The 21741-nt window shown below is 46.7% G+C and overlaps 1 protein-coding gene and 1 non-coding gene across 5 annotated transcripts in view; one reads left to right on the top strand and one right to left on the bottom strand.

Annotated features, from left to right (window-relative positions):
• Window positions 1-21741, top strand: part of CAMTA1 (calmodulin binding transcription activator 1) — a 653161-nt gene that overhangs the window by 151629 nt on the left and 479791 nt on the right. The gene's annotated exons all lie outside the window — the stretch shown is intronic.
• TRNAI-GAU lies at window positions 20259-20332 on the bottom strand. Its single transcript has one exon. It is a non-coding gene; the product is annotated as a tRNA-Ile (tRNA).

The raw sequence follows: 21741 nt of genomic DNA, 5'->3' as shown, positions 1-21741 counted from the left end.
GCTCTTTCTTATTTTGTGAGCCTCCCCCACCCCGCTCCCTGTTGCCGCTCTGCAACTTGGTTGAATTCCCCCCCCCCCCACTTTCATCCTTTGTGCTGAAAGCAAGATGTATTTAATTGCCTTTGTAATGGACTTATTTACCGTATACTCTGTGTGTATGCTGGGGATGGAGGGAGGTTACGAAGAAGGATTTTGCGAGGTTGTTGGCTCATATTATTCCACTGAGAGGGCAGCCAAGGGTCAAAAGATTATGGAGATAATGTATGTGAAAGGCTTTGATCTCTCCTGATGAAGCTGTAGAAAGGAGGAGGGGGTGCTCTTCTTAATTTTGAGGCATTTGGAGGAAAAGGGAGTGGAAGGACATGAGATGAGTCTTGCTGGATCAGGTCAGAGGGGAGCCCATCTAGTCCAGCATCCTTTTCTCACAGTGGCCAACCAGATGCCTCTTCTGAGAAAGCCTCAAGGAGGACCCGAGCACAAGAGCTCTCGCTCCTCCTGTGGCTCTTTTAAGCAAATCTACTTCAAGGGTTTACCCTATATAATCCTGATCCAGCATCCAGACTCTTCTACTGATCTTTGAGTACCCAGTGCCTGGTTTTGCCCAGACCAGCAAGGTTCTGTTTATTTTTCTTACACCCGCCCCCCATCATGAGGCTCTCTTGCCCAGAGTTGCAATTTTGGGCTAGGCTTTGGAGTAACTTACTCACTACGGAAAGCTGTTGCCCAACTGTGGGAGCCAACACTAGCCTTCTCGCTAATGCTGATCCATTGCCATGATGGCTTTGCTCCTCCTCCAATGATCAGAGGCAATAGTGCTTCTAAATACCAGTTGCTGGAAACCACAGGAGGGGAGAGGGCTCTTGTGCTTGAGTCCTGCTTGAAGGTTTCCTCCTGGGGCATCTAGGTGGCCACTGTGAGGACAGGATGTTAGGCTCGATCAGGCATAGGCAAACTCTGGCCCTTCAGATGTTTGGGACTGCAATTCCCATCATCCCTGACCACTGGTCCTGTTAGCTAGAGATGATGGGAATTGTAGTCCCAAACATCTAGAGGGCCAGAGTTTGCCTACGCCTGGGCTAGATGGGCCATTGGGTGATCCAGCAAGGCTCTTCTTGTGTTTTTAGGTTCTTACCTGGTCACTAGCTGAGTGTGCTTTATCCACCTGGCTGTGGTGTGATGGGCCCACTCCTGCTATCTCTGGATTTTGGGTGCTCCAGTGCTTTTCACTGACCTCTGAATCTCAGGCAGCCATGCTTCATTGCACCTTCTCTGCCGTGGCTCCATTCAACATACAATATTCCCCCAAGAAGAGTTGTTTTTAGCATCAACTGTGCTTGGGAGCACTTGAAGTTCTTGCTTACGTCGATGCATTTTTAGGGCGTGATCTCTGACCATTGGTGATGCTCATAGGGACCTGTAATCCATCAGCATCCAGACAGCGCACCATTTGATGGACCATTTGTTGAAACACACCTTCCCCACCCTCTTGCATTTGGGGGGGGCGCATTTCCTTTGGGATGCATGGTTCTCTCCCTCAAACCATCCCATGCGCTGCCGTACCAGGAGGCTTCATGCACTGGACAGAGCAGGATCTAGACCATGAAGTTCCTCTCTCGGATTCAATGGCTTGGCCTTCCTTGTGACTCCTTGCCGGTTTTCAAATGGCATCTGCTCAGGAGAGATGGTAGCTGGCGGAATTGTATGGATCCGGGATTATATGAGTGTCTGGTTATAATGGCCCCTTCGGCGCCATTATGGTTTAGCCTTGTAAACAGCATACATTTTAAGAGCTGCTTTAATATGTGCTTATACAACGGCCGCTAATGGGCCCTCCATATTCATTAAATCTATCAAGAGCTTCGTGTAATAGTTTTCTTTTGAAAACAAGCGTAAAAACTGTTAACACCGAGGTTTTGTAGCCCTTGTGGTCAGGCTCCACCCAGGCCGCCTCCTTCCTGCCTTTTACCACCCTTCCCTTGAAACAAGCCAGTGCATTAGGGCGCATTAGGAGGGGAGATAATGCTTGTGGCTTTGCAGGCAGAAAGCTGGGGACGAGAACAGCAAATGAAGAGGCTGGTTTCCGTCACAGCAGAGAGAGCAGATGGTGCTTTTTCCAGCATCTTGTTCGGATTTCAGAGGGGTCAATTCTTCGGGACATGGGGCAGAGCCAGGTCCAGCTGATCTAATGGAAGTTCTCAAGATGAAGCCTTCACCTCCCTCTTTCCAACATTTCCTGTTTGCTACAAGGCCCTTATTTTGCGTGTGAGTCAGAGTGTGAGCTTAAGGCCAGATCCCTGCAGCTGGATGAGGCCAAAGGACAATCTAAAATATATATATTCATTACACTGATATACAGTACTATACCACCTTTCCCCCCAAGGAACCCAAGGTGGTGTAACATGGTTCTCCTCCTCCTTTTCATCCTCACAACAGCCCTGTGAGGTAGGTTAGGCTGAGAGATGGCGACTGGCCCAAGGTCACTCGGCGAGCTTTATAAAAAGAACCCCCAGAGTGCTTTATGAAAAAGATAAAGCAACGGAAGCAAGAGAAAACGACAAGCAATAGTTTAAAATATACAAAAAGTTAAAATAGTGAAACAGGTTAAAGTTCCACATCAACTTTGTAAGCATCTGGGTGGGCTTGTCCAAACAGAAATGCTTTTAGCAGGTGCCAAAAATAACGCAGCAGAGGCGCCTGTCTGATATCAATAGGCAGGGAGTTCCAAAGTGCAGCTGCTGCCATACTAAAAGACGTGAGTTCTTCCAAAACGGACGTCTATATTCTTACAGGAAAAAAGAGACTGTCTTTAGTGCTTCATGCTGAGTTAAGAAACAACCCAACTTCTTCACACAACCCATCATGAATTTGCAGGATTTGCTGACACAAGATGCAGCGATGGCCACCAACTTGGATGGCTTTAGAAGGCAAATTCAAGAAGGATAAGGTCAGCCCTGATGGCTGTGTTCCATCTCCAGGATTGGTGAGCCTCTGAATGCCCATTGCTGCCAGAGATCACAAGCAGGATGAATGCTTGTGCACTCACCGTCCTGCTTGCAGGCTTCCCATGGGCATCTGGTTAGCCACTGCAAGTACGGGTGGAATGCTGAAGCAGATCAAGTTATTACAAATGCGGCGCCGGTAGTAGTGCAAATTCCACTGGTTGAAGTGGTCAAGTGGCCACATGTGGGGTAAGGGGGTCTCATAGGTAAACTGGTCCCAAGTTGTTGACATGTGAGATAAAGAGCCATCATAGTGTGTTAAGTTTATCTTTTATTGTGTTTTAATATTGTAACCAGGCCTGGGACCTTATGGTTAAGGGTGGGACATTGACAACAACAACAACAACAACAACAACAACAACAACAGCATGAATGGCAGGGGCAGTGGAGGGGGGCATTTCACACAGCTGCCCATCTTCAAAGGAACTGAGTTTTGGTCTCTTGTAGCTCTGATAGGTCCCAGCACAATCACTCTTAACATAATTTTGGCAATGATTTAATGTGCATCTTCTTCTTCTTTTCTTTTTTTCTTTTTTTCCAGAAAGCATTTTAATTCCCTGTTTGAAATGGGGAGGGGGGGGGTCCCCTCTCCACCATAAATCAGAGGCTGAATCTTTTAACATTTACAGTTTTAAATGAATTCCTGCCGAGAGTCTCTTAAGCCAGATTTATATCTGATTTTGCATTGAACTGTGTCGTTATGAGGGCCTGAAAAAAATTCTCGTAGAAAATTAGGCGTAATGCGGAAACATGCTGAAGAGACAGTTCTTCAGAAATGTGGAACGTTATTATGTTTCAGGGATATTGGAGGAAGGATATGCAAAAAAGAACAATTACCATGGACATTTTCCTTTTAATGATCCTTGTACAATTCTTTGGCAGAAAGGTTTGCTGATGCCTCGTTATAGATAAAGGAAAATTGAGAGAGCGATGAGACTGGCCCCAAACGGTGTCCGAACAAAAAGGAGGGCATCGAGCAGGGCAAGACTGGTGCGATGAGCTCAACCAGTCGGATGAATGTTTGTTCCCTGGACCAGGGATGGGTTGACGTCTCTTGCATGAGTCGCTCGTACATCTCGAGTTTACAAGGCTGTCTTGACAGTTGAGGCAGAGCTAATCTGCGCTGAGGGATCCTGAGTCTGCATTCTTTCTTCAGCAGATGGAGGAAGTGCCTTGCTGGATCCGGTTTTTACATTATTTTAAATATGTTTCTCCAGCATTCTTTGGAAGAATGCCAGGTGCAAGTGAGGATCGACCTGGAAGCGGAATAGTGGCCTAACCTTTGCTTATTTATTGCCTTCATATCCCACCTTTTTCTCTAGGGAGCTCAAGGCAGCGTACACTGTTCTCCCCACCCCCACTTAATCCCCCCATAACAATCCTGTGAGGTAGGTTAGGCTGAGAGACAGCGACTGGACTCCAAGGTCACCATGTGGGCTTCATGGCGGAATGGGGATTTGAACCCCAATTTCCCAGGTCCTAATCTGATGCTCTAACCATTAAGACACACTACCACTCTACCATCTCTCCTCCCTGTCTGCAATATGCAAGGATCCCTTATGGCAGGTTGGGCAATAGGCCTTCTCAGGCCACACCCCTCTCCACAGGCCACGCCCCTCCCCACAGACCACACCCCTTAACAGCCCTGTGTTCCACCTTCCCTGGATGTGTTTGCCTAGGTTGAATGTGTCCTTTTGACTTGGGATAAAGCCTCTTGCATGTCAGGATGGGGACAGAGATGTGCATAGGCATTTCTGACTGTCCCATGGCTGGAATGTGGCCTAATGTATTAATGTGGGTTGCTGCATCCCCTTTTGCCATCTGCGTCCACCCACACCCTTGTTGTTTTGGGATTGGAGAAAGGCACAGATTTTGCCCCCTATGATGACCCCCCCACATGTAGGTCCTCTTCCTCCACTCCTTGGTTCTTCGCTGGAATGAGTGGCAGCCCTTGAAGGCTCTGCTGGGAGGTGGTCTGGGATAAAACCCTCCACAGAGGTTTACTGGTGATTCCTCCCAGAGCGCTGGGATGGGTGGGGAAACCAGCAGCCTTGAATCATGGAATTCATCCAATCCTTCCTGCATCTGGTATTACTTTCCTTTTGCCGCACAGGTATGTTACGGGGGAAATCCTCCTAGCGGGAGCCTCGTTACTCTCTGATAGATCTCGTCACCATACTAGTCTGATGAAGATTGCAGTCCCATGTGAGGCGGGAGTAACTCCCACTGAAGTTAATGGGTGTTCCTTCTCCCGAATAAACATGCCCTGGGATATGCCTCAGAGCCTCTGATGCCATCTAAGGGCCATTTCACAATTTATTGAAATACTGCTTTCTTTTTAAGCAAATGAAAAGAGGAGTAGGCAGGGGGAATAATCCTGGTATGTCCCGGGTAGGACCTTAAGGTCCTCAAATAATAATTTGTTGGAGGTCCCGAGCCACAAGGATGCTAGGTTGGCTTCAACTAGGGCCAGGGCCTTCTCTGTACTGGCCCCGACTTGGTGGAACAGTCTGGCACAAGAGACCAGGGCCCTTTGGGTTGGTTTCAGTTTAACCCTGATGTTTCATTCTTTTGGTGTGATTGGTGGGCTACTTAAAAATGAGGCTGCAGTTTAGATTTAATTTTAAATTGTATTTTAATCTGTATTTTAATGAATTGTTTTATGTTTTTGTTGTGATTTTATTGGTGTTAGCTGCCCAGAGCCCGGTTTGGCGGGGAAGGGCGGGGTATAAATAAAAAATTATTATTATTATTATTATATTATATACAGTGGTACCTCGGATTACATACGCTTCAGGTTACAGACTCCGCTAACCCAGAAATAACGCTTCAGGTTAAGAACTTTGCTTCAGGATAAGAACAGAAATTGTGCTCTGGCGGCGCAGCGGCAGCGGGAGGTCCCTGTGGTGCTTCAGGTTAAGAACAGACCTCCGGAATGAATTAAGTACGTAGCCAGAGGAATCACTGTATTGAAAACACGGTAATTAGTGATGTAGCTGATGCTGAGGGTGGGAGTCAGTCAGGACTGGGCATTTTGCACATTTCAACGAAAAGGGCATGGGAAGAACAATGGTCCATCTATCACAGCATCCAGGAGCCAAGCACCAGAGCAGCCCTCTCCCCTCCTGTGGTTTCCAGCAACTGGTATTTATCTGCAACTTTACTTTGCAGATAAATTCCATCAGTGTCATGGTTACCCATAACTGTTTCCAAAGTGTACAAAGCATAGCAAGGGGAGGAGGAAGAGCTACAGTAATATCTGGGCTGAGTTCAGATCATGCTCTGTGTTACGGATACCCAGCAAGCCAAATACATTGTGGGCATCACAAGCGTTTATAACTTTTTTGACGCCAACATTTCACATACGTACATACATAATTAAATAAATTCAGAACTCATCTAATACATTCTACCCAAGTTGCAAACTCCAGTTTTCAGGAGAGAATATGACACACACACCCCATCCAAGCTTGTTATTTAGAAAACACACACACACACACACCCTGCTGCTGAGCTGTAAATTAAGATTGTGAAATTAGCAATTAGGAAAAAAAAGATAATTACAGCCACCACGCAGTATCTCGATTCGACTAATTTAGAGTCACTCGCTTGTATTACACACTGAAAGTGATTTTGGACAGATGGTCCTTGCAGAAAGGTGACTGCCTCCCCACGTCCTCCGGGGGGCCGTTTCTGCAGCTTTCTGAGCTGAGCAAGGGGCTGCCGTTTTCTCTGCTTTGGCTTTTCATTAGCCAGCATTTTTGAATTGGAAGCTCTCTTTTTTTTGCTGGGGGTGAGGAGGGGATGTATTAAATTTCATTCTCTGGGATTCTCTGAGTGGAAGAATGTCTGCGATTTCTTAGCCAAATGGATTCAGCGACAGCTTGCGAGGCAGCAATAACAGCAAACGGGCTATTCCCACCTCTCCATCCTTCCTTGTGTTTCCAGACACTGAAAGTTGCTTGCAAGTTGCAACGTGCTGCGGAGGTCTGTGCCTGTGCCTCGGCCCAAGTCAGGTGGAAGCCAGGTGCTCTTACCCTGTTTTGCAATTTGCCCGAGACAGATAGAGATTTACCTCCAGGAGAGTCGCAGCAAGATTCCGAGGACTTTAGTGGGGTTAAAGAGTGAACTGGGGAGCCACAGAACCTGGGTAACTCCTTGTTAAGGTAACATCCTTAACACAAAAAAAGATAGTGTAGGGGGGAAAGCTGCAGGAAAAGGAAGGCAAAATGAGGAAAGGTGGCAGCATTTGTGGTCCTTAAGTTTAGGAAAAGGGCAATTGAATGGGGGCGTGGAGGAGGTGTAGAAAATTCTGCATGGGGTGGAGAGGATAGTTAAGGAGAACATCCTCTCTCCCATTACCAGAACCCAAAGGGACCACCCATTGAAGTTGAATGTTGGAATTTGGAAATAACTAGTGTGGCATAATGGTTAGAGCAGGGGCCAGCAAACTTTTTCAGAGGTCGGACCTTGTGGGGGGGCACTATAATTTGAAAAAAATAAATTAAAAATGAACAAATTCCTATGCCCCACAAATAACCCAGAGATGCATTTTTTTTTTTTAAAAAAGGACACATTCTACTCATGTAAAAACACACTGATTCCTGGATCGTCCATGGGCCAGATTTAGAAGGCAATTGGGCCAGAGACGAGGGTTCGACTCCCCACTCAGCCATTGAGGTCTCACTGGGTGACTTTGGGGCAGTCATCATCTCTCAACCTAACGAGTCTCACAGGGTTGTTATGAGCATGAACTGTGGAGGAGGAGAACTATGAGCTCCTTGGAGGAAAAGGTGGCATAAAGCGTAATAATGAAATAGGTTTTAGGACAGAAAAGAAAAAAGTACTTCAGGAAAGACAAGTCATGCAGAAAAGCCCTGCCAGATGGCTACTTATGGTACAGAAGTGAGCTGTCCTTGCTCCTACTTGTGCTCCTCAGCAACTGATATGAAGTTTCTAGCCAACATGCATGTTGACTCTGTCTGCACGTTGAACCATTTGTGGATATTCACCACCTGTAAGAAAGGGAAGAGAACAAGCTATCTTTCGGTGGTGAACCCAGACATCTAGCTTTCATCTTCCAGGTTCTTATAGTCCTTCAGAAACCTGATTTGGTCAGAGGGGACCACAGGTTATGAGAGGTGAATGAAGGTACCATGAGGAAACAATGGCTCTCCTCTTCAAAAGTAGGCCCTCTCACTCCAGCCTTGGTTACGAAGGATGGGGAAGCCCTTGTAACTCCCCTGTCATGACAAATGGGGTCTCTCTCAATGTCAAAAGGGTCAGCCGAGGACTTGATGGGGCCGCGGGGAAGTGTCTTCACAGTCAGATGACTTCATTGGCTAATCGGAGCTCCAGATTCCTAAATGTCATTTTATAATGTCCAATTAAGGTATCAGTTTGAAGGCATCATGTTATTTTAATTGAAACCGGTAAGAGTAATCTGTTCAATTTTTCCAGCTAAATTAGCGGTACAGACCTTTTAACAGATACTTAATAGGACTCTGTTATTAATGGAAACTTCCTGCTGTGGGAAAAATCTAATGACTTGCCCTGTTACATTAATGGAAGTGGGTGGAAGGAGCCACCTACGAATATGTAGTCCTCAGTGGAAGGTGGTTGGTGGACTCTGGAGTTGGTGTCCTATCTCCTTGAGAAGATCTATACCAGGGTGGTTAACCAGAGACCCTCCAGAGGACATTGAGCTCCACGTTCCATCAACACCAGGCAGCACGTCCAATGGACACAAATGGGTGGGTTCAAAGCAAAAGGAGGTGCTGCCTCCCTTGTGGGTGTGTATTCTAGACCCCTTCCCTCCTAGAGAGCCAATGTGGTGTAGTGGTTAGAGTGTCTGACTACTAGGACTTGGGAGGAGCAGGGTTCAAATCCCTGCTTGGCTATAAAGCTCACTGCAGTGATCTTGGGTCACTTACTCACCCTCAGCCCGACCCACCTCGCAAGGTTGTTGTGGGGAGAGAGGGGAGAACCATAAATGCCACCTTGAACTCCTTGGAGGAAAAAGTGGGATAGAAATGCATTAAAACCTTGGTTCTTGAATGCCTTGGTACTCGTACTTTTTGGCTCCCAAACGCTAAAAACGCTAAGTGTTCCCGTTTTCAAACGTTTTTTGGAAGCTGAATGTCCAATGTGGCTTCCGCTTGAGTGCAGGAAGCTCCTGCAGCCAATTGGAAGTTGTCCCTTGGTTTTCGAACGGTTTCAGGAGTCAAATGGACTTCCAGAACGGATTGTGTTCGAGAACCTAGGTACGAATGCATGTGCCCTGTGTGGTGTAATGGCAGGATGTCTCTGAATATTTAGTGCTGGGGCCAAGGAACATGGAGGCTGCTATTGTCCTTATGACCTCCTTGCAGGGCTAGCTGGACCTTTGGATGGATCCAGCCTCAGGACTCCTTTTATGTTCTTATTGCCTGATTAAAATCTTGATTAAAAAATAAATAAATATTCATTTTAATAGAAACTTGTCAAACAATAAAATTACTCTTATACATGGATAAATTAATTTTTCTTTTTTCTTTCGGTCTTTTTTTTTTTTTTTTAATTCTCCAGCCTCCCCTTTCCTTCCAACACACACCTATTGAGATTGCAAATCCTCTGAGTAAAAAAAGAAAAGAAAAGAAAAAAATACCTCCTAATTCAAAATGATGGATTTTTGTGAGCCGTTGGCACTTCTAGCGACGATTCATAATGACATGCGCAGAACAAAGAAATATAATCAAATAAAGAGGAAAGCCCAAACGAGGGAGAGAAAGGGAAAGTAGTGGGGGTAGGGAAGGAAAAAATAAGAAAGAGAATCAAGAAAAGGTAAAATATATTTTCAGTAATGCAGTCCCTATAACCAGGTCCATCTCCTGCCTTGTGAGATGACCCCAACCCAGTTGTTTGTTTGTTGTTGTTATTTACCCACCCTTCACCCAGGTCAGGCTATAGCACCCAAACACATTAAAAACACTTTAAAACAACTCAAAATCATGGAAATAAAGTGGGCCCCTGTTCCGTCTCTCAGCCTACCTTATCTCACAGGGCTGTTGTAGAGCATGAAGCTATGTGTGCTGCCCTGACTTTATTTGGGGAAGGTTGGGGTAGAAATGTAAACATGTGAATTTTCAGCTTTCGTAAGAACATCAGAAGAACCCCACAGCAGCAGCAGAACCAAGCCAAAGAGGGCAATTTCCACAGTGGCCAATCAGATGCCTCTTCTGGGAAGCCCACAAGCAGGACTTGAGATCTCTGCCTTAGGAAATTTGCTTATAGAGACCCAAGTTACTGCTGCTGCTTTATATCTTTATATGTACTTGGAAATAGGTGCAGGGGCTGAAGCTTGAACTTCAAAGGTGGCCTTTTGGCCTTTAAGGAAGTCTCTGACACAAGATACAATGACATGGCGACTGGCTTAGACACATTCTAAAGGGGATTAGAGAAGTTCACAGGGGGGTGGGGTGGATGGTACTATGGTGAAAGAAAGCCGTTTCCCTTCAAAGCTTGCTGGGAGCTCCCCAAAAGCATCTGGAGAAAGGTGGAGCCTTAGTCTGATCCAGCAGGATGCTTCTCATGAAAGTGTGTTCAAACTTGCATGCAGGTCTTCCTAGCAAACAGGGGAAAGAGGATGTGTTCTGTGGGAGCTTGAGGCTCCTAATGGAAGCAGATCAGGACCTTGGACAGCTCCCTAGGCCCTGCTGCCCAGGGAAGCTGTAGGAAGGAGCTGGAGCCCCTGAAGTCTTATGCAGGGTTGGGAGGGTTAGAGTGCCAGGCTAGGACATGGGAGACAAAATTTAACAACAACAACAACAACAACAACAACAACAACAACTTTATTATTTCTACCCCGCCAATCTGGCTGGGTTTCCCAAGTCACTCTGGGAGGTTTACAACATATCTAAAAAACATCAATCCATAAAAACTTCCCTAAACAGGGCTGCCTTTAGGTGTCTTCTAAAAGGCAGTTGTTTATTTCATTGACATTTGAAGAGAGGGTGCCACTACCAAGAAGGCCCTCTGCCTGGTTCCCTGTAACTTCGCTTCTCGCAGTGAGGGAACCAGCAGAAGACCATCAGAGGAGGACCTCAGTGTCTGGGCTGATGCGACGGGGGTGGAGACGCTCCTTCAGGTATACTGAACTGAGGCTGTTTTGGGCTTTAAAGGTCAGCACCAACACTTTGAATGGTCCTCGGAAACGTACTGGGAGCCAGTGAAGATCCTTTAGGATGGGTTCGAATCCCGACTCAGGTACAAAGCTCACTGTGTGACCTGGGGTGCATCTCAGCCTAAACTACCTTACAGGGCTGTGGTGGGTATTAAATGGTGAGGGGGAGAACCATGTACACCACCTCAAGCTCCTTGGAGGAAAAGGTGGGGGGTAAGAATGCAATAAATAAATACCGAGTCCCACCTTCCAGAATCCAGGCCAATGACCAGAAAGACTCTGGGGTGACTGGCAATCATTTTGGCTCTTGGTACTTGGCCTTTTATTTTTCTTTGTTTTAATGAAATGTGTTATTTCCACAATGCAGTTGGCTTCTGCTCTTTCTGCATGCACGCTGATGCATGGCCATAAACTGAGCTGGCTGTGAGCCACAATGTTTGGGAGGGGAAATGTGGCTGCGGGGAATGTGTGTGTGTGTGTTTGTGCGCCGTGGGGCTGTTTGCACCTGGATTGCTTTCCGTTTGCAAGGCAGTGGACCAAGGTCCGTGCTGAGCTTCCGTTTGCCCACCTGTGTCTCTCTGTCTCTCTCTCTTTTGCTGGCAGTGTGGGCCGGTTCCGGATGCCGCTGCAGAGCCTCTAAATGAGTCAATTAGGGATGGTTTCACATGTTGATAATAAAAATCCCGCTTCTGTCTAATTAGGTAGGACATTAGTCGGTGTATCCTTCTTCAATTAGGAAAAAAAATACATTTTAAATGTAGTTTTAATTTATTTGTGCCTTTAATTCAGTCACAACAGGGGAAAGGGATGGCGGTAATTGCCTGGGCTTGCTCACAAGGTTGACTGTGATGGGAGCCCCGCGTTTGGGCTGATGGAGCTGGATTTGTTGGGGATATTAAAAGTTGGTCTTGCATCTGGCATAAAAGACTGGCAGCTTAGCCAGGAGGCACCTATGCCATGCCAACCTGTGAAGGCACCTCCAGGACAGTGATGGAGGGAGCGTTGTCACCTGCGAATGACGGACGGGCACAGTTCTTTGGCCATCGCAGGGTTTGCAGGATTGTGTGGCACCCATTCAGGAGGTCTTTTGAAGCTGGACCGTATCTTCAGGATAATGCATTGCAAAGGCATGTCCCAATTAACTTGGGACAGTTGAGGGGTATGCCAACATCTGGAAGGCCAAAGTCTACCCGCCCCGCCAGAACTGAAGGGTTTTCCAGAGCTTGATGCTAGATCGACTTTGCATATTTTCCAGTCAGCACCTCTTGCCCCCAGGAAAAGAAAGCTTCTTCCTAGCTTCAGAATCACAGTGTTTCTCTCTCTCTCTCTCTCTCTCTCTCTCTCTCTCTCTCTGTGTGTGTGTGTGTGTGTTATTCCAAAGCACTCTTGTGCTGCTTTATATTGTAAATGTCCAATGCAGTTTACAAACAGAAGAAGAAATACAACCAATCATGCAATTAGAACTCTGCAATAATGACACAATGTATGTTCAAATGATGTCCCTGCTGATGTGAAAGACCTGTATCGCTGGTTATCACAGATGAGTTTGAGAAAGAAGTGTTCAGATGCAGAGGAGTTTTGGGGGGGGCAGGGCGGATGACACCCAATTGCCCCACAGCACAAACGCTGGATAAAGACATCTCCATTAATTGGAGGTGAGCTGTATGATGTCTCTTCGCATCAGTATTTACATTTCAAACTCGAATTTCCCAGATGCAGATGAGGGACACAGGTGAAGATTTTCCTCCTCTTCCTATGTTGTGGTTATTAAAAATGGGGAATTTAATTAAGAGAATTGGGAAAGGGGGAGGGGGACCTGCATGTCATTAAAGCTGCAGCGGAGAAGCAATGCCAATGCGGCCACAGTTCTCCTTCTGAAAATGGCTTTTTATTGCACATAAAGGTGAAATTAATAAGACGTGGAGCTCAGAGTGGTTTCCAAGATCTCTGTAGAGCAGAGGGAGGTGGTTTCCGGAGAGTCTGCTCTGTTTCTGGCTTGGAATCCCTGTCCAACTCAGCAGTTGGTTCTTTATTGGGACAGTGTTTAGGGATGAGTGTTCCCTTCTTCTTTTGGGGGGATTTTCTGCTGTGCTTGGGCGGTGAGTGTCGCTGAAACCCACCAAGGGCAGCAGCAGTGGGAGAGTGGTGATGGCAGCCAAAGGGTTATTCATGACCTCGAGGAAAAGCAACAATAATCTCACATCGACTCCACCATGGCTAGTAGCCATCAATAACCTTACCCTCCATGAATTTGCCCAACCCTCTTTTAAAGCCACCCGAGTTGCTGGCCATCACTGACTCCTGTGGAAGTGAGTTCCACAGTTTAACTATGTGCTGTGTAAAGAGGTCCTTCCTTTTACGTGTTCAGCATTCAGGTCCAACATTCTGCTTCATGGGCTGTCCACAAGCCGAACAATATTGTCTCTTGTTCATCACTTAGCAGCTTGTGGTTATTATTTCTCTTTGGTGCATCCAGACCAATCAACAAATGTTAGGAATGCAGAAATAGTAAAAAGCAACAGCTCCGCTGTCTAAAGTGCATCTCACCCGCAGTGACAAAGTGTAAATTATCGCACTAAACGGGGTCCGCTGGGGAAGGAAGCAGGGGGCCCCCCGAGCACCGTAAGCGAGGTTTTTCAACATAAATTATCTAATTGCTTTATCCTGAGTTGCTATTAGCCAATTAAATGGAGCTGTCTGGTGGCAATATGTGGAGAGAGCCACAAAGGGAGGGAGGGGCTTCTCTTTGAATTTACACTGTACCATCTGCATAGGGGGCCCTGGACCCAGAAGCTCCTAAGTCACATTCAATCAAGGCAAGCACCCAGAATGAGATGGGCAGGTGCCATCTACCAGCCTTGAAACGTGGTAGAGCTTTTTTTTGGGGTGGAGTGATGTGGAGTTGCTTAGTTGGCAACCGTCAACGCCCCTCGCACGCCTCCTCTACAGCAGCGGCAAGCGGGCTCAGTGGCCTTGAATCATCAGCCAGCCTTGCTTTAACGCTGATGCCCTGAATAGCGAGTGAGCGGGTCCTCTTCAGCTGGTGCTTGGAAACAATAACAACAACACAATCTGCGCTGTGCATATCGGGGGCTCGGACGGATCCATCTGCCGGCTGCATTTTGATTGCCTGGAATGAGGGCAAAAAATGGCAGATGACTAACCTCAAGCTGCTCCGAAAACGGGCCGAGAGAACACCTGCAACGACAGCCTCCTGAACTCCTCATTTTTAATGACTAATGGAAACGGCGGCGATGGCAAGAGGCGAATTACGTCGTGCTGTGTTCAGTCATATATACCTGCACAATCCTTTCAGCTGTCAGAACCCATCAGCGCTTGGAGTTGAGATGAAAGGATGCAATTTATTACAACCTGTTGCATGACCACCCTCGGCCTCTTGCTATTCGCTGGGGGATTCTTGTCTGCACACCGAAATACCACCCAGTGTGGCTGGAAGGAGTCGCAAGCGAATATTCTCAGCCCAGTGATGCTGCTCTTCCCCCCACCAAATGTTCATTGCCAAACGATTGATCTGTGCACTTGCATTCAATTCTCAGCGTCCTTGGATCTCAGACACCCAAGATACCAGCCCATAGCTCCTCTCTGCCCACTCTCCTCTTGGTTACTAGGGGGTGGGTGCTTCCTTAATCCTCCTCTATAGCCAGGCACTTCTCCCCTGGAGTTTGCAGTTCTGAATGGCCTGGGCTTGTTTCTGAAGCGGAAGTGATGCATTAGGAATCCTCTGTTGTTTCATTCTGTGCTGTGCATGCTTAGTTGGCCACGGGCTTTGGTTCGTTCATTCATGTCTGCCTCCCTCTCCTACAGCCGGATGTGTGGAGGTGCCTGCAGGCATTGCTAAAATAACAGGGGGGAGGGGAGCGCAAAAGGGAAAGAAAACGCTCAACACCCTCTTTGACAAAAGGATCTTTGTGCAATGGGTTTTCTGGGGGGGCAGTCTGGATGACACCTGGGGGTCCCTTCTAAACCTGTGATCCTGTGCATGTGGAGATAGATTCTATGAGAGGAAGCCTGCTGAACTAGTCCTTCTGAAGGGAATGGCCTTGGCAGGACAGTTAAGTACTGCTATTTGCATGCCTAAGAGGTTGCCATAGAGACAAATAGGGGTGTGTGTAATCCCCCCTCCACCTAGTTGGAAGCCACATAACCTTGTAAGTTGGAAGGATAATACCCAGAGTTTTGGCTGATGCTGGAAGCTGGAGAGACAGAGGCTTGCCTTGCTCTGTGCTGGACTCAAGAGCTGTGATTAGGGGCGGTGTTAATGCCGCGAGCCCCTCCATCCTATTTTCAAGTTGTATATATGTGCGAATAAAACCATATATTCCAAAGGCGCCACAGCCCCCCCCCCCATCAACCTTCCTTCCAGGGAAAACAAACCCCTGGGTAAGTGATGGAACCTCTTCGGTTCTCCTGATGCGCAGAGATTGGGAGTGCACATACTAAGATATATAGGGTCACATTAATGTGGCTTCTTTTGGGGAGGGATAATATGTGGAAGTGTGCACCCCGATAACACTGAGAAGGGGAAAGATGCAGATGAAGTGATGGGACTGGAAGTTGGAGGGAAGTGTACACGCTCCACTGCGTTCTTGCAGTAAGTTCAGAACTCCTCCTGGCTCAACTGGGGAAAGGGCCGTGGGTCAGTTGTAGAGCATCTGCTGTGATTGATGCTAAAGGCCCCAGGTCCCTAGCACCTCCGGGAAGGCCTGGTAGAGGCTTTTACCGCAAAACCTGAAGAGTCACTACCAGTCTATGTGTTTGGAGGGTCAATGCCTTGACTGGGCATAAGCCAGCTTCCGGCATTCCTATGAACTCAGCAGGAGCGGGACACAGCATAGACCGCATCTCCAGAACCTTGAAATGACAGAATGAGCAAGCACATTCGTTCTGCACTCCCTTCTCCATAACACAGAAGGCGTGGTGTAGTGGTTAAGAGCGGTAGACTCGTAATCTGGTGAACCAGGTTCGCGTCTCCGCTCCTCCACATGCAGCTGCTGGGTGACCTTTGGCTAGTCACACTACTCTGAAGTCTCTCAGCCCCACTCACCTCACAGAGTGTTTGTTGTGGGGGAGGAAGGGAAAGGAGATTGTTAGCAGCTTTGAGACTCCTTCGGGTAGTGATAAAGCGGGATATCAAATCCAAACTCTTTTTCTTCTTCTTCTTCTTATCCTGGCCCCTAGTGCTGCCCATCTCTTCCCCCAGGGAGATGCACGTCAAAGGAGTTGCCCCTCTGGGCCAGGATTGCCTCCTACCTGATGGTTGGCTGCAAGTGGTATTCACAGGTATACTACCTGCCTAGGGAGGCTTCTCATAGCCTAATGTAAACATAGTTTGACTGTGTTTGTGGATAAGGACCTGGATGTTGTGCTGCAGTCCTAAAGAAAAAAGAAATTTGAAGGGATCCCCTGGAAGGCGGTAGACTCTCCTTGGAAGTTTTTTAATGGAGGTTGGATGGCCATCTGCCAGGGATTCTTCATTTGTGATTCCTGCATTGCAGGGGGTTGGACTAGACGACCCCTGTGATCCCTTCTGACCCTGCAATCCTGTGATTTAATGAACAAAAGAGGTGGCAGTGGCACCCTTCTGGAACCCTGTAGTGGTTAGACACCCAGGGGAGGGAGGCAAGAGAGAGGAATCCTGCAATACTGATTTCTGAGGCGGCACTAAGACTTCTCTTTTGCCCTCTGTTTCTTATTTTCTTTTATTCTTCCTTTCATGCTGCAGTTTCAGTGCAATCTTCACAGAGAGAGAGAGAGGAAGGAAGGTGGTGGTGGGGGGTATAGCCACATTGTGCAGGAATTAGATCCGACTCTGGTGACCTTGGTACTGACATCCTGGCTTTTGTTTGCAAAATTGGGCAGAATGCAAGTGACAAATGGGGAGATAGGAGACAAACGCAAACAATGAGCCTCTCCTGGAAGGGACAATGGATGGGGCTTAATTGATTTTCCTTTTCTTCTTTTCCTTTTTTCTGCGAAGACATTGATTTGACCCTGTAAGACACACAGAGAGCCGATCATTAGGGGGCTTAATGCACATCGAAATGTGGTTTATTATCGCAAAAACCCTGACTGCACACGTGGCAGCTTTGTCTTTTAATTATTATTTTAATGACATCTTTGTTATCTCCAGGCCTGCAAAATCTTTCTCTTTCTCCTTCCCCTCCTCCTCTGCTCGCTCAGTCCTCTCTCCCTTACCCCCCCCCCCATAAGCACCATAAGTGGCGGGACACTTTTGGAGACTGGGGAAGTTGAGAGTGGCGCAGCTAAATGAAAAGGGCCACCACTGCAGCTCTAAAGCCGGCGGGAAATTTCATTTCATTTTGCTGCTTCTACCCTGTGCAGTTTGTGAGAAGGAAAACACCCTCAGAGGTGCACAATGATTTATTTATTTATTTTAAAAAAGCACAACCCCCCCCCCCAAAGATAACAATTGATAAAGCATGCAAACATCCAATTGCATTTATAGTTGCGAAACACATATAATAACGAGGATGGGTTGGGTTTTGCACAGAAGACCCAGGTAACTTAGGGAAGGGCCATAGCACAGTTGCAGAGTATCTGCTTTGAGTGTAGAACGTCCCAGGTTCAATCTAGAAGGCGTTTCCAGGCAGGGCTGCAAAAGACTTCCTGCCTGAAACCTTGGAGAGAGACTGTCAGTCACTGTAGACAATACAAAGCTAGATGGCTCTGTATAAGGCAGCTTCCTATGTTCCTATAATCTTCACTTTCTACAAGTTTCTAGTCCTTATGGAAATAAATATCTTCATGCATGTTTAGGGGCACACTGCCTGCTCGCTGAAACTTATTTTATAAGCTGCATTCATGTCCCACCTTTCCTCCAGGAAGCTCAAGGTACCCTACATACTTCTCCTACCCATTTTATCTTCGCAACAATCCTGTGAGGTACCGGTAGGTTAGCCCGAGAATGAGCAATGACCCCAAAAGTCACCCAGTGAGCTTCATGGATGAGGGGGGATTTGAACCCTGGTCTCCCAGGTTCTGGTCCAGCACTCTAGCCACTACACCACACTGGCTACCAGAAGGGGGACAGCAGCTGAGTCTTTGCAGTAGACAGCGGCTGTGAAGGTCTGGAGTGTGGCAACATGAGAACGGGTCTTTTCTGTGGTGGCTTCCCGCTTGTGGAATGCTCTCTCCAGGAGGGCTCACTTGACACCATCATTACATAGCTTTAAGTGCCAGGCAAAACCATTTCTTTCCCTTAGGCCTAATTGGGTTTTAATTATCTGTGGTCTCCATGAGGGGGTGGGATGTTCCAATACCTGCTTTTTTCTTTTTTGAAAAGGGCCGTGTTTTTGATTTTTCTTTGTTTTATTTGATGTTGGTTTATTTTAGGTCACTTTGCGTTACCTGGGTTAAAAAGCAACTTATTGATGATGATGATGATGATGATAGGAATAGGAATAGGAATAGGAATAATTTATTATTGGCCAAGTACATTTCCCAACATACTTGGAATTTGTTTCGGCTACATTGCAATGTAAACATACAGACACTGTTCCTCTCACAATACAAAGAAGCAAAGAAACCCCACCCATATTTTACCTCCCCTTAAGCTATACAACTACGAATTTAACAATTTAATGGCACAAGGGAAAAAACTATTCTTGTGCCTGGCCGATTTTGTATATGAAGTCCTGTAGCGACGTCCAGATGGAAGTAAATCAAGCAGATGATGACCGGGATGTAAAGGATCTGCTACAATTCTCTCTGCTCTCTTCCTAACTCGGGTAGCATAAATTGTCTCTATTGAAGGCAAACTAACACCAATTACCCTTTCTGCAATTCTTACAGCTCGTTGGAGCCTTTTCTTGTCTCTCTTGGAGGCTGTACCATACCAAGCTGTTATAGAATTACAGAGAACAGTTTCAATGATGCCTCTGTAGAATTGGATCAACACTTCCTGGGACAATTTAAATTTCCTTAGTTGACGCAGGTTGATGTTAGTAATAATGCAATGTGGCACCAAGCAATTGTGATCTGACACTTTCCAGTGCATTTATTCATGACAGCCGTACCATGGTTTTTGAACAGCTTAGTTCTCGATCGTTTTGGCTCCCGAACGCCGCAAACCCGGAAGTGACTGTTCCGGTTTGCGAACTATTTTTGGAAGCCGAACGTCTGACGGGGCTTCCGTGGCTTCCGGTTGGCTACAGGAGCTGCACTTTGGTTTCTGAAAGTTTTGGAAGTCGAATGGACTTCTGGAACGGATTCCGTTCAACTTCCAAAGTACGGCTGTACTTTCCTTACCACAAAATGGTGTGTGTGTGTGTGTGTGTGTGTGTGTGAGAGAGAGAGAGAGAGAGAGAGGGAGAGAGTTGATTTCACAAGACTTCCAAATCTACTTTAATTGTGCAACATGAGTTTGCTGGTATATGACTGACACCCCCTGCCTTCAAAATAGCGGAAGCCTGGAAGCCACCATAGCTGTTGAAGTATTTTTATCCCACTCTCTCTTTTTTCTTTTTTAATGCCTCCAGGAATGCAGACAGCCAGAGATCTGATTTGTCAAGTGAAAGAGACGACATTCACAACCCTTCTCAAGTTGCCAATGCTAAGACAGCCCCTGTAAAACACACAACGCAAACGGAAAAGGGATAGGGATTTGGGGGGGGGGAAGAAAACTTACACACTGTTTCTTTGTTGCACCTCGTCCAGCATTTGAATGAAGGAAAGCAAACTGCTTTCCACATGGAGCTCTTGCCATTGGTGTCAATCCTCCTGCAATGTCTGTCACGAGGGCAAACAGAGGCTTGCACCATAGACCTCGCACAGCAGACCTTTCCCATGGGAAACTTGGCTGGCCACTTTTAATTTTCTGCTTAGAACACTTAGTAGGTTCCTTGCAGGTGATGCCATCTTGCACTCAGCATTGGCCATGGCAATGGCCTTGTTAACTCATGCAGGAAGTAGGACGGAGGTGGTCCTATGAGAGAATGAGCAGCTACTCAATAGAGACTGCTGCTTTAGTCCCCAAACACAGAATCATAGAATTGTAGAGTTGGAAGGGACCCTGAGGATCATCTAGTCTAACTTCCTGCAATGCAGGAATAGGCAGCTGTCCCATACAGGGATCGAACCTGCAACCTCGGCGTCATCAGCACCACGCTCTAGCCAACTGAGCTACCCAGGCTACCTGGCTCATGCCAAAAAAGATTACAGGTTTTTTAAAAAGAAAGAAAGAAAGAAAGAAAGAAAGAAAGAAAGAAAGAAAGAAAGAAAGAAAGAAAGAAAGATGTTCACTAGGGGTAGGGACCCTTAGTACATTTGGAGAGGAGTCTGTTTATAGCCACTGAAATCCCGACAGTATTAATAATCTGGGATTAGGCTGTAAATGTATACAGTGTGTTGAATGTGCTTGATCGAGGGGCCTCTTGTCTTGATTTCCTGGTTTTGAATCATAAAAAGCCGCCCTGATTAAACAAATAAGGTAGAAAAACCATATCGGAGTTAATGACTTCCAAGGCTGACCATCAATTGGCCAAGCGTTAATCAAAAGGCCCCCATAAAGCCGGGCTTCAGAGGGGCTTTCACAGCCATTAATCTCTCTAAGCAGTTCATTTCTCTCCCCCCACCCCGTTCCCCTTGCCGTCCCCCCTCCCTTGGTGTATGCTTTTTTCTAATGTGGCAAAAAAAGAACATAAATTTCTCTCTCATAACATTGATATCCCTTTATGGTAACCTCTCCAAGAGCGGGATCCCTTTATACGAGTTTGATAGAATATATAAATTGCATCGGAAGCAGCTCTGTAGGATTTCTGTGATTGACTACGGCACCAGGAGCGGACGCAGCGGTCCCAGCGCCGTAATAAGGCCATTACGCATTGCTCGGTTTTTATATTCTCCAGCAGAGCTTTGCTTGGCAAGGGAGGACGTGGTGGCGGGGAGGGAGAGGGGATCGCACACTTTTTTTTGCAAGCCGAGCTGTGCAGGGGACAGTTGCAGGAAGCTGGTTGCGGCCCCATAAGCCGCTTGTGAACTGTAACTCCCCTAACGTCCATGGAGGGAGTGGGATCGCACCCGGGTAGGCTCTGCTCACACCTTTGTATCAGTGCATGGGGGCTGCCCCATCCCTCTCTGCCTTAAGAGAAGGACCACAGCTGCTGGATCAGACCACCCAGTCCACCATCTTGCTTCTCCTGCTGGGCCAGCAGAGCCTGAGGGCAACAGCCCTCTCCTGCTTGTTTGCCCTTGAATTGAACATCTGATATCCAGAGGTAGGCTGCCCCGAAAATGGAGGCTCTGTATAGCCCTCCTAGATTACAGTGCTGACCACTTTCTTCCTTTATTTTTTTTTAATTTTGTTTTCTTATTTTATACTATACTACAACAACAAAAATCAAACATACATTCACATACATTTTCCAATTTTGGCTAACATAGCCGTGACTTCCCTCAGACCTTCCACATGGCTTCCAAAATTATATCTTAGTATTATACTTCTTTAATCTACCATTGCTTACATTATCATAAATCTCATACATACTCTAGCTACCATACTTACAATAATATTTCTACACATTAACTACAAAACTTCTTGAA

This window comes from Lacerta agilis, chromosome 8 (genome assembly GCF_009819535.1).
Source record: "Lacerta agilis isolate rLacAgi1 chromosome 8, rLacAgi1.pri, whole genome shotgun sequence".
Taxonomy (NCBI): Eukaryota; Metazoa; Chordata; class Lepidosauria; order Squamata; family Lacertidae; genus Lacerta; species Lacerta agilis.
The sequence above is the reverse complement of the archived record's forward strand: the minus strand, read 5'-3'. Positions and strand labels throughout refer to the sequence as shown.